We start from the raw sequence: 12,345 nt of genomic DNA on the forward strand, positions 1-12,345 counted from the left end.
GCGGCCTGCCTGGGTGATATAGCAGCAGCAGCAGCAGCCGCTGTTCCTCCTATCAGGCATCACCAGTCCAGCACTGTGCAGAGGGATCATCACATCCAAAGAGGGATCTCCATCCAGGTAGACATTAAAGACTGAGATGTGGGTTTGATGAGCCTTTAAAATGGATCTGAGGCTGAAGGTTTTTTATCTTCAGTGTGAAGCTCATCCCTCAGCCCCCCTTATACTCATCTGATCCCGATCCAGCACTTTGCACAAAAGCAGAAACTCTCCAAGTCTCTGACTACTCATTGGCTGACACACAACAGCAGGAGCCATTGGCCCCCACTGCTGTCAATCACATCCAGTGGGGAAGGCTCCGGAGGTGGGTTGAGTCATGCCGTGTCTCATAGGCACATAGAGGCAGCTTGGGATTGAGCAGAGTAAGCAGCTTGTTTTGGGGCACTCAGCAGGGAGGGGCCTGGAGCGCTGGCGGGGGACCCAAGGAGAGGATGCAATGCACATAAATGTGACTCTGGGAACAAAAAACAAGTCTGGCTTCTTTAACCACTGATCCTCCTGATGCTAAAATGCACTGTAACCGCACATGTGGGGAGTCATGAGAAACGTGCAGTTGCTGGTGTGACCGGAGCCTGACCAGGAAAACGTTTATCTGGGGTGACGTTTGGGGACAATGTGATCAGTGACACCCACTTATGTCTGATCTCACTGTTACTTTTCTATCCGAGTTTTCACTTCAATACGGGAAATAATGTGAAATCTGAGGGAAATCTGAGAGCCATATGAAGACTTTGGGCCGTTCTATTGTCTGTTCATATGTCTGTGTGTACATCACACCGAAAAGAGGGACATTTACAGGGCAAAGAGGGACAGAGAAATATGGTGTCACACAAGGGAGAGTGATGGGAGATATGATCAAATACAATCTCATTACCTCCTCTGCTCACACTTCCAGCAACGTCTCCTCTATAATTCCTCCCACATGGAGCTTCCTGTCTGTGCCTGACATCACTTCCGGTCTGTGCCTGACCTCACTTCCTGTCTGTGCCCGACCTCACTTCCTGTCTGCGCCTGACATCACTTCCGGTCTATGCCTGACATCACTTCCTGTCTGTGCCTGACATCACTTCCTGTCTGTGCCAGACATAGTTACATAGATAGTCTGGCTGAAAAAAGACAAATGTCTACCCAGTTATATTCTGTGTATCCAAGAAAGAATCCAGGACTTTCCTACAGCAATCCACTGAGCTGTCCGCAACCAACTCTGGAGGGAGTCTATTCCACATTCTCACAGCTCTCACTGTGAAGAAACCTTTCCATGTTTGGAGATGACATTTCTTTTCCTCCAGACGTAAAGAGCGCCCCCTTGTCCTCTGTGATGACCTCAGGGAGAATAACTCTACACTGAGTTCACTATATGAACCACTGATGTATTTATACATGGAGATCATATCCCCCCCCCCCCTTATGTATTATACATGGAGATCATATCCCCCCTTATGTATTATACATGGAGATCATATCCCCCCTTATGTATTATACATGGAGATCATATCCCCCCTTATGTATTATACATGGAGATCATATCTCCCCTTATGTATTATACATGGAGATCATATCCCCCCCTTATGTATTATACATGGAGATCATATCCCCCTCTTATGTATTATACATGGAGATCGTATCCCCCCTTATGTATTATACATGGAGATCGTATCCCCCCTTATGTATTATACATGGAGATCGTATCCCCCTTATGTATTATACATGGAGATCATATCCCCCCCCTTATGTATTATACATGGAGATCATATCCCCCCCTTATGTATTATACATGGAGATCATATCCCCCCTTATGTATTATACATGGTGATCATATCCCCCCTTATGTATTATACATGGAGATCATATCCCCCAACATGCATAAAAGTGGCCACCCGCCCAAGTCTATAACTGGCTTATGAAGCAAGGACACATAAACAGGCATCACATCGTGAAAAAAAGGGGGAGAGAACAATGTTCTTGGACAACTTGCCAGCCAGCTTGCTAACAACCGAATTAACCTGTCTAACAGTATGCACTTTTATGCATGTTTGAGTTTTTTGGTACGTGGGTGCACTAGGGCCCTGGTTGCCATTGTGCTACATGCTGGGGTCCAGTGCACTCCTTTGCCTTTAAGAGGGGTGGCTCCCTCAGGTCCACCTGCCCTTGATCTATCCATTAAATGCATGTGCCTCTACTATGGGGACTCACAAATTTTAGAGTTAGGACCACAGATGATCAGGGTGCCGTGTCGTGGCTCTGTGGCTTACGTATGTATTTGCAAATGTGTGCTAACTAAACCCCTGTTATAAACGCATACTGTTAGACAGGTTAATTCGGTTGTTAGCAAGCTGGCTGGCAAGTTGTCCAAGAACATTGTTCTCTCCCCCTTTTTTTCACGATGTGATGCCTGTTTATGTGTCCTTGCTTCATAAGCCAGTTATAGACTTGGGCGGGTGGCCACTTTTATGCATGTTTGAGTTTTTTGGTACGTGGGTGCACTAGGGCCCTGGTTGCCATTGTGCTACATGCTGGGGTCCAGTGCACTCCTTTGCCTTTAAGAGGGGTGGCTCCCTCAGGTCCACCTGCCCTTGATCTATCCATTAAATGCATGTGCCTCTACTATGGGGACTCACAAATTTTAGAGTTAGGACCACAGATGATCAGGGTGCCGTGTCGTGGCTCTGTGGCTTACGTATGTATTTGCAAATGTGTGCTAACTAAACCCCTGTTATAAACGCATACTGTTAGACAGGTTAATTCGGTTGTTAGCAAGCTGGCTGGCAAGTTGTCCAAGAACATTGTTCTCTCCCCCTTTTTTTCAAGATCATATCCCCCCCCCTTATGTATTATACATGGAGATCATATCCCCCCCTTATGTATTATACATGGTGATCATATCCCCCCCTTATGTATTATACATGGTGATCATATCCCCCCCCTTATGTATTATACATGGTGATCATATCCCCCCTTATGTATTATACATGGAGATCGTATCCCCCCCTTATGTATTATACATGGAGATCGTATCCCCCCTTATGTATTATACATGGTGATCGTATCCCCCCCTTATGTATTATACATGGTGATCGTATCCCCCCCTTATGTATTATACATGGAGATCGTATCCCCCCCTTATGTATTATACATGGTGATCGTATCCCCCCCTTATGTATTATACATGGTGATCGTATCCCCCCCTTATGTATTATACATGGAGATCGTATCCCCCCTTATGTATTATACATGGAGATCGTATCCCCCCTTATGTATTATACATGGAGATCATATCCCCCCTTATGTATTATACATGGTGATCATATCCCCCCCTTATGTATTATACATGGTGATCATATCCCCCCCTTATGTATTACACATGGAGATCATATCCCCCCCTTATGTATTATACATGGTGATCATATCCCCCTTATGTATTATACATGGAGATCATATCCCCCCCTTATGTATTATACATGGAGATCATATCCCCCCTTATGTATTATACATGGAGATCATATCCCCCCTTATGTATTATACATGGAGATCATATCCCCCCCTTATGTATTATACATGGAGATCATATCCCCCCTTATGTATTATACATGGAGATCATATCCCCCCCTTATGTATTATACATGGAGATCATATCCCCCTCACCACATCCACCCCTCTGTCCAAGTATACCACATCCACTGCCACCCCTCTGTCCAAGGTTTAGCTCACCTCCTCATAAAAAGAAATCATATTTGTTTGACAACTTCTGTCTTTCATGAATCCATGCTGTCTGTGGCTTACAGTATTTTTTTCCAGCAAGAATTCCTCTATGTGTCTTTTATTAAACTCTCCAGTATATTCCCAACTACAGAAGTTACACTAACAGGTCTATAATTACTTTGGAAAGATTTTGACCCCTATTTAATATTGGCCCCACATTGGCCTTACACCAATTCAGTGGTACTATGCCAGTCATTAAAGAGTCCCTAAAAATGAGAAACAATGTCTGTGAGATGACAGAGCTGAATTCTTTAAGGTCCCGTGGGTGTATGCCATCCGGTCCAGAGGCTTTATTCACCTTTATTCTGTCTAAATATTTCTGGATCATATCAAATGTGAGCCAATGTGGATCATCTGGAGCTGTGTCAGTACCACCCCCCCGTTATGGACAAGAGCTCCCCCACGCTCCTTTGTATACACAGAGCTGAAGAAGGGATTTCATACATTGTCCTTCTCTTTGTCCCCAGTCACCCCCTCTAGATGGTTCTGTAAAGGGCCTACATGCTCGGACCGGACCTTTCTACTATTCATATATTGGAGGAATGTTTTGGGTTTGGTCCAGCTATCTTTTGCAATCTGTCGTTCGTTTTAATTTTTTGTGGCTTTTTTTTCCCCTTTTTTATCGTTATATTCTTTGTAACATTTAACTGATAATCGCGTTTCTTCATTTTCTTTATTGAATAAAAGCTCTTTTCTTATCTATAGCTTTTGTAACTGTGGCCGTAAGCCACATAGGTTTGATTTTTAGCTTTTTAAACTTGTTGCCCATGGGAATATATTTTGCAGTGTGGTCACATACAGTTTTTTTGAAGATCTCCCATTTCTGTGTTGTATTCATCAATGCCAATCTTCCCTCCCAGTCTAAGTCTTGGAAAGCAGTTCTCAGACTTGGAAAATTAGCTCTCTTAAAATTCAGCGTTTTTATTTTTCCCGTATGTGCTTGCGGTTTACAGCTAACAATGAAATCATGTTATCGTCACTGCTACCCAGATGTTCTTTTACATGGACATTCGTAATAAGCTCTGCATGGTTGGAGATGACCAGGTCCAGCAGAGCATCATTCCTAGTTGGGGCCTCTATGAACTGTACCATAAAATTGTCCTGTAGTAGGTTTAAAAATATTTACCCTTTAACTGTTCCTGCAGTGCCATTACTCCAGTCAATTTCCGGGTAGTTAAAATCCCCCATTATTATCACTGTCCCAGCCCTTTCCATCTGTGCGAGGAGCTGAGTCTCCACCTCCTCATTAACACTGGGAGGCCTATAACAAACTCCAATGATGACCTTTGTAGTACACATCTCCATGTGCAGTTCCACCCGTAATACTTCAGCCTCATCACACTCTCCATCAACTAAGTCCTCTTTCACACTCGCTCTGAGATCACTTCTCACATAGAGACAGACACCACCACCTTTCCTATATACTCTGTCTCTCCAAAAGAGAACCTATCCAGGAATATGAATGGCCTAGTCATGCGAAGAATGAAGCCAAGGATTCAGCAATACGAATTAAATCCTAGTTCTCTTCATGCACCAAACCTTCCAACTCACCTATTTTGCTTGTCAGACTGCTGGCATTGGTGAACAAACACTTTTAATTCATTGACACCTTGTTCACACGTATTTTGCATATTTTTTATTTTGATACAAATGGTACCAATTCCTGTTTTTTTGTAACATGGGAACCTTCTTGTCATCTGCCATAGCCCTCCTCCTATCTTTCCCATTCCGCCCACCAATAAGTACTGACCCCGGTCTGATCTGTCTACCCCGTTATAATCGAATTCTCCCTCCCCCCTCGATCCTAGTTTAAATACTCCTCCAGCCTTCCCATAAACCTCTCCCCCAGCACAGCAGACCCCCTTCCATTTAGGTGCAGACCATCTCTAGCATATAGGTTGCACCCCAATGAAAAGTCAGCCCAGTGCTCTAGAAAACCAAATCCTTCCCTCTTACACCAGGTCTTTAGCTATGCATTGAGTTCTATAATCTCCCCATATTTCCTGAGTTGCGCATGGCACAGGTAATATTTCAGAGAATATCACCTTAGAGGTCCTTCCCTTCAACTTGCAGCGGTTGAGGCGATCCTAGTGACAAATTATTCTATCACTCCTGATTATAGAATCCCCCACTACCACCAGTTGTCTAGGCCTTCCTGCACTACCTTCACCACCCCTGCCAGATGGTTTTCCCTCCCAGCTGTTAGGGATAGCAGTGACATCCAGGGCTGCCACCCCTATGCTTGCCACCCTCACCCAACTTGGCAAATCTTTTTGGGTGCACAAACCCAGGGCCAGCCTTCCTTTTCTGTGAGCCCCTACCACTCCCTCTCATTACAGTAACCCATCTTCCTACCTGAGAATCCTGACTAGTCCCTCCGCCCTCCACATCAATCCCATTAGCTATCTGCTCAGGCAGCAGAAGACCCCTTTCAAGGTTGTTGGTTCTGCCCAGTGTTGAAACTTGCTCCTCCAGACCTCTAACTTGATATTCCAGAAGGGAAGAAGCTCACATCTGTCGCAGTGGTATCCATCCTGGAGCTGTTGCTCCATTGCTGAAACATGTGGCACACTGTGCACTGCACAAAACCTTCAACCCTCACTTCCTGTCTGTGCCTGACCTCACTTCCTTTCTTCCATAGAGACTTCCTGTCTCTGTATTTGTGTGATCAACACCTTGTGGTGCTCAGATGTCATGAGAAAATGATACCACTGTGTACAATGGCAGAAAGATTTATTAAAACCACTTGACCGACCTTCAGGAAAATTTACCCCCTTATTGACCAGGAAATTTTTGCTATTCAGCATTATACTCCTGTAACTGGCAATTGCTCGGTCATGTAACACCCAAATTAAAATTTATATAATTTTTTTTCACAAAGAGCTTTCTTTTGGTGGTATTTGGTTAGCACTGGGTTCTTTATTTTGTACTATATAAATGAAAAAAGACCAACAATTCTGAAAACAAATATTTTCTACTTTCTATTATAAAAAAAAAAAAACATTTCTTCATAGATTTAAGTGAGACATTTACCGCAGACAAGACCTTTTCTGCCTCCGGAATAGATTTGGATCATGGGTGTGCTCTGCATTATTGGATTCATATTCCTATAAATTTATAACAAAAAATGTATTCTGCTATGTATCCTTGGTTGATGAGGCGGCACTGATGAGATGACACTGGTGGACATTGATGGGGAGGGACTGATGATGCTGCACTGAAGGGCTAAAACAAATTGTCAATAGGTACAAATATTCAGCCCTTCTAGATATGTTTCTGATGGACAAAACTCGATGAATCAGATCATTATATTTCAGTTTGCCAACAGATTTTTTTTTTTTTTTTTTTTTTAAAGCATTTTATCTTTTTTACATCTTCCCTAGCTTGTGGGATGAAAATGGGGCTGCGAACATAACAGGACACCTGCAGCTACTTTATTATCTTCTAGTTTCCTCTCTACAGCTGAAGCTTGTGAATCCTCCGGTGATAGATTAGACCAGCATTCCCTGTAAAAGCTTTGTCCCATCCAGAGCATTAAAATGGCTTCTCTCCAGAGTGAAATTTCTGCTGGTGTGTGAGAAGGTTTGACTTCACCGCAAAAGCTTTATCACATTCAGAACACCGATATGGCTTCTCACCAGTGTGAATCCTCCGGTGTGTGATAAGATCTGTCTTCTTCGTAAAAGCTTTATTACATTCTAAACATAGATAGGGTTTCTCTCCGGTGTGAACCCTGTGGTGTGCTATAAGATCTGACTTCTGCGCAAAACCTTTGTCACATTCTAAACACTGATATGGCTTCTCTCCAGTGTGAATCCTCTGGTGTGCTATAAGTATTGACTTCTGTGTAAAAGATTTGTCACATTCAGAACACTGATATGGTTTCTCACCAGTGTGAATCAGCTGGTGTCTGGTAAGGTTTGACTTCACTGTGAAAGCTGTGTCACATTCTGAACACTGATATGGCTTCTCTCCAGTGTGAATCCTCTGGTGTCTAAAAAGCTTTGCCTTCTCTATAAAAGCTTTGCCACACTCAGAACACCGATATGGCTTCTCTCCAGTGTGAATCCTCTCATGTAGAAGGAGCTTTGCCTTCTTTATAAAAGCTTTACTACATTCAGAACACTGATATGGCTTCTCCCCAGTGTGAATCCTCTGGTGTCTGATAAATTCTAACTTCTTCCTAAAGGCTTTGTCACATTCAGAACAATGATATGGCTTCTTCCCAGTGTGAACATCCTGGTGTGTGACACTTTTTGTATTCATTGTACAACGTTTGTCACATTCCAGACAAGAAGTAGCTTCTGAAATGACTTATGTCTTGTGTCCTGTATGAATCCTCCAGTAAACTGCAATAAAGACTTTCAGACACCCATGGAGCTCATTTCACTTGTGACTTTGTTGTATTGATGAAGTTCAACATGACCGAAAACATCATGAATCCACCTGTACAAAAAAAAATAAAATAAATAAGTCAGAATTCTACAAAAAGGTTTGAATAAAGTTGCATTTTAACATGAATTAATAAATAGATCTAATTATATAGAAACAATATTATAAAGGTTTGTATTTTATTTTATTGAGTTCACTATATTATTCCCATTGGCTGGTAAAATTGACATTTTATTACAATTTCCAGCAGGAGAATCTCATTCTTTGTTCTAATTCAGAGAAATGTGCTGCATACTGATAGGTGAATGTGTTTGGGTTCAATTTGCAGGTACGTTCGACGAGTGCATCTAAAAATCCAAAAATTCCAGACTTAGATGCAAACCCCATTGAAATCAATAGGAGGCAAATCTTGAAAATCAATTCTCTCCATTTTCAAAGCGAATAATATTTCCCAATTATCTTCATTGCACTTCAGGGATGCAGTGAGATCTTCCATTCCTTTGATCTCATTAACCCTGGAAATCCAGACACACTGTAGGGGATCTCCATTTCAGTGGGATAGAAGATCTCACCACATTTAGAAGGTGAATGAGCAGCGATTTTGTTTTTTTATATCAGGTCTTAGAAAGGAGGGTCATGTGTAAAGAAAAGCAGAAGGGTCATCTTCCAGGGCCATTGTGGTTAGATGTTTGGCAAGTCTTTGAATTTCTTTCCAAAAAGGGTGCAACAGCGAACATTCCCAGAATACATGGAATAGAACCCCCCTGGCATTATTGAACCTCCAGTAGGTTGGAGAGTGAAACGGAACCGGACCCTGACCCTGACTGCACTTGGCTGCTTCTGTTAAAATTCCCGCTTCCCCGTCCGAACACTGACCACAGACACCACAGCAGACCATACAAGCCTAGACAACACCAAAGTTGAAGTAAACCAGGAGGTAGACTAGTTTAACACAGATACAAGATATATACATTCAAGGGAACAACCCCCCCTCCCTGCATAATGACACAGGTCGGGGCAATCTACATTTAGTAACAAGAGGCACACCAGCAGACAGTCCCATCAGGAGGGCTGCTGGAGACCCCCCCACCAAGCCAATACACAAACACATACATCCCATAATAGTTTGCTCCCAAGCAAGACACACCACAATGGGATACAACCACATGGCATTAAACAATCAACAACCCCCCACCCCAATATTAGGACATATCACCCTGTACCCCTAACAGGCACAGGGTGACACACATAATAGGGATATGGGGAGCTGAGACAGGGGTCTCCCCACCTCTCCAATGTGAGCTGTGTTCCATGGGCCCCCCACCCAAAGTGACTTCTGTCACAGAGAGGTTTCAGGGAAAATTGTGCATAAAAAAAGTGATGACTGCATGCCATCTGGTCAACATTTTATATATGGTCTCCTGGACACTGCTGGAAATGAAGGATTTGTGAGCAAAGAATAGGAAATGATCCCTATCTGACTGGGTGAATGTATGATCCAAATATATCTTTCCCATTTCAGAAAGACTGGGGTTGCAAAATCTTTGTTTCAATTGTTATGGAAATGGAAGGATATGTAAAGGGTGTCACCTATTGTTAGGTTCCTATCGGTGGTAGCCTCTAGCGTTCCACAGACCGGAATCCCCCAAGGCATGGAATCTAAGTCCCAACCTGCTTGTTCACCAGGGCCCCTGATGGTGGGGATGGACCTGGAGCATGCCAAGACCAGGTTGCGGCCCCTGGGTTCACCCAGCTGCGGTAGAAGCACCACTGGAGGTGTATAGCAGGTGAAAGCCTGATGTGAGGAGGTAAAAAGAGCAGTGTTGGGCAGGCCGGGTCGGTAACAGTAGAGGCAGCGTAGTACAAAATCAGTAGGCAGAAGGATAAACAGGTCACAAGCCGGGTTCAGTAGCAGATCAGAACGTGCAGGGTTAAGCAGGAGAATGGTCAGACAAGCCAGGGATCAGAACAGGAGACAGACAGCAAATCAGGGTAAGGCAGGGTCGGCAACAAGACAATCTACAACACAGGAACTCAGGATACAGGTAAGACCATACGGCAACTAGACACAGCCCTGACCTGTTTTAAATAGGGTGCCCTGATTGGTGTCAGGCGCGCTTCCGCGATCGCGAGCGCCGCTGCAATTGCGGGTGCCCAGGTCCCACCGCACATGCACAAACCCATGCGCGATCGTGGCCCCTGACATTGCCCCCCCCCCTTACGGGAAGCCTCCGGATGCCCACCCTATTCCTCCTTTGAGGCTGGTTATGAAAGAACTCCTGCATCAATCTGGGAGCATGGACATTCTGAGCAGGTTCCCACGAATTCTCCTCTGGCCCATAGCCTTTCCACTTGATCAGGTATTGCACATGACCACCCCTTTTCCTGCAATCCAAAATTGCCTCTACCTTGAATTCTTCCTTCCCGTTGATATCTATGGCCTCCGGAGGTCTAGATCTGTGGTTTAAAAAGGGGTCTAGAACTGCAGGTTTTCGCAACGACCCGTGGAAAACCGGATGTGTCTTGAGGGATTTGGGGAGAGCCAATTTAAATGCCACTTCATTAACCTTACGTTCTACTTGGAAGAGTCCCACAAATTTGGGTGCCAATTTCCTTGATGGACATGTCAGTTTTAGGTTGGCTGTTGACAACCAAACCCGATCTCCGGGGTGTATGATCAATTCCCCCTTTCTCCTCCTGTCACAGAATTTTTTACTGTCTTCCTGGGCTCTAGCCATTGTTTCCTGTAATAACTTGTTATTGGTAGTAAAGAATTTTAAGGCGTCCTGGGCTGCAGGGACTGAGTTTTCTGGAACCAGGTCTGGCAGGAAGGTAGGGTGGAAGAATGGGGATTGGTTGGTGGTGGAATGATTCGCATTATTATATGCAAATTCTGCCATTGGTAGAAGTGCCAGCCAGTCATCCTGTAGGAATGATGTATAACATCTCAGACATTGCTTGAGTGTCTGATTAGTCCGCTCTGTCTGCCCGTTAGTCTGTGGGTGATATGCAGAAGAAAAAGATAACAATCTCCAACCCCTCACATAGCGCCTTCCAGAATTTGGACGTGAATTGCACCCCGCTGTCCGAGACAATATTTTTTGGCACTCCGTGAAGCCTCACAATCTCTTTAATAAAAACTTGGGCCATTTCGGAAGCAGATGGCATCTTTGCTAGTGGAAGGAAGTGGGCCATTTTAGAAAGGCGATCTACCACTACAAAGATCATGGTGTGATCTTGCAAGGGTGGCAATTCTACAATAAAGTCTAAGGAGATCATACTCCAGGGTCGGTCAGGTATTGGTAAAGGTCTCAACAGGCCCCAAGCCCTGTCTCTGGTGGGTTTATTCCAGTTGCAGATGGGGCAAGACCTCACGTACGCTTCACAATCCTTGGCCATATTTGGCCACCAAAATGTGCCTCGTGCCAATTCTAAAGTCTTATGTATACCAAAATGACCCGCTAGTGGATGGTCGTGGCAATAGCCTAAAACCAGGGACTGGGCCTCCTTGGGTACCAAGATCTGTCCCCCCTCCAGAAAAGACCTTCCTTGCTCTGCAGTGAGGTCCCGGTAGATCAGGAAACCGGGTGGAAGCGGCCTGCAGCTTGGATAACAGCTCAGACTGCAGAAATAGGAAGCTACCTGCTGGCAAAATGGTATCCGATTGGGGTGTCTCTCTAGGGTCCTCAAACATCCGGGAAAGAGCATCTGGTTTAGTATTTTTAGACCCAGGACGGTATGTGATATGGAGACTAAACCTCGCAAAGAACAGTGCCCATCTGGCCTGGCGTGGACGGAGGCGTTTAGCTGTCTTCAGGTATTCAAGGTTTTTATGGTCGGTATAGGCCAGAATGGGATATAGGGCTCCCTCCAACAGATATCGCCATTCCTCCAGAGCTGCCTTAATGGCCAACAATTCCCGATCTCCAATATAATAGTTTCTTTCCGAAGGGGAGAGCTTCCTAGAAAAGAAAGCCACCAGATGCATTAGCTCCTTGGTCCCTACTCTCTGTGAAAACACTGCTCCTACAGCCACTTCTGATGCGTCTACCTCTAGTATATATGGCAATGATGCATCAGGGTGGCTCAGAATGGGAGCCGTTGTGAACAGCTTCTTCAATGCCTCAAAAGCAGCCT

The 12,345-nt window shown here is 44.4% G+C and overlaps 1 pseudogene across 1 annotated transcript in view; it reads right to left on the reverse strand.

The window, feature by feature from the left end:
• Window positions 1–12,345, reverse strand: part of LOC149451026 (uncharacterized) — a 93,060-nt pseudogene that overhangs the window by 62,085 nt on the left and 18,630 nt on the right. Inside the window, exon 2 of the transcript XR_016315167.1 lies at window positions 7,355–8,262. The product of XR_016315167.1 is annotated as an uncharacterized LOC149451026 (transcript). The remainder of the gene's footprint in view (window positions 1–7,354; window positions 8,263–12,345) is intronic.

This window comes from Staurois parvus, unplaced genomic scaffold (assembly GCF_062004578.1).
Source record: "Staurois parvus isolate SC_StPar_1 unplaced genomic scaffold, SC_StPar_1.0 ptg000551l, whole genome shotgun sequence".
NCBI lineage: Eukaryota > Metazoa > Chordata > Amphibia > Anura > Ranidae > Staurois > Staurois parvus.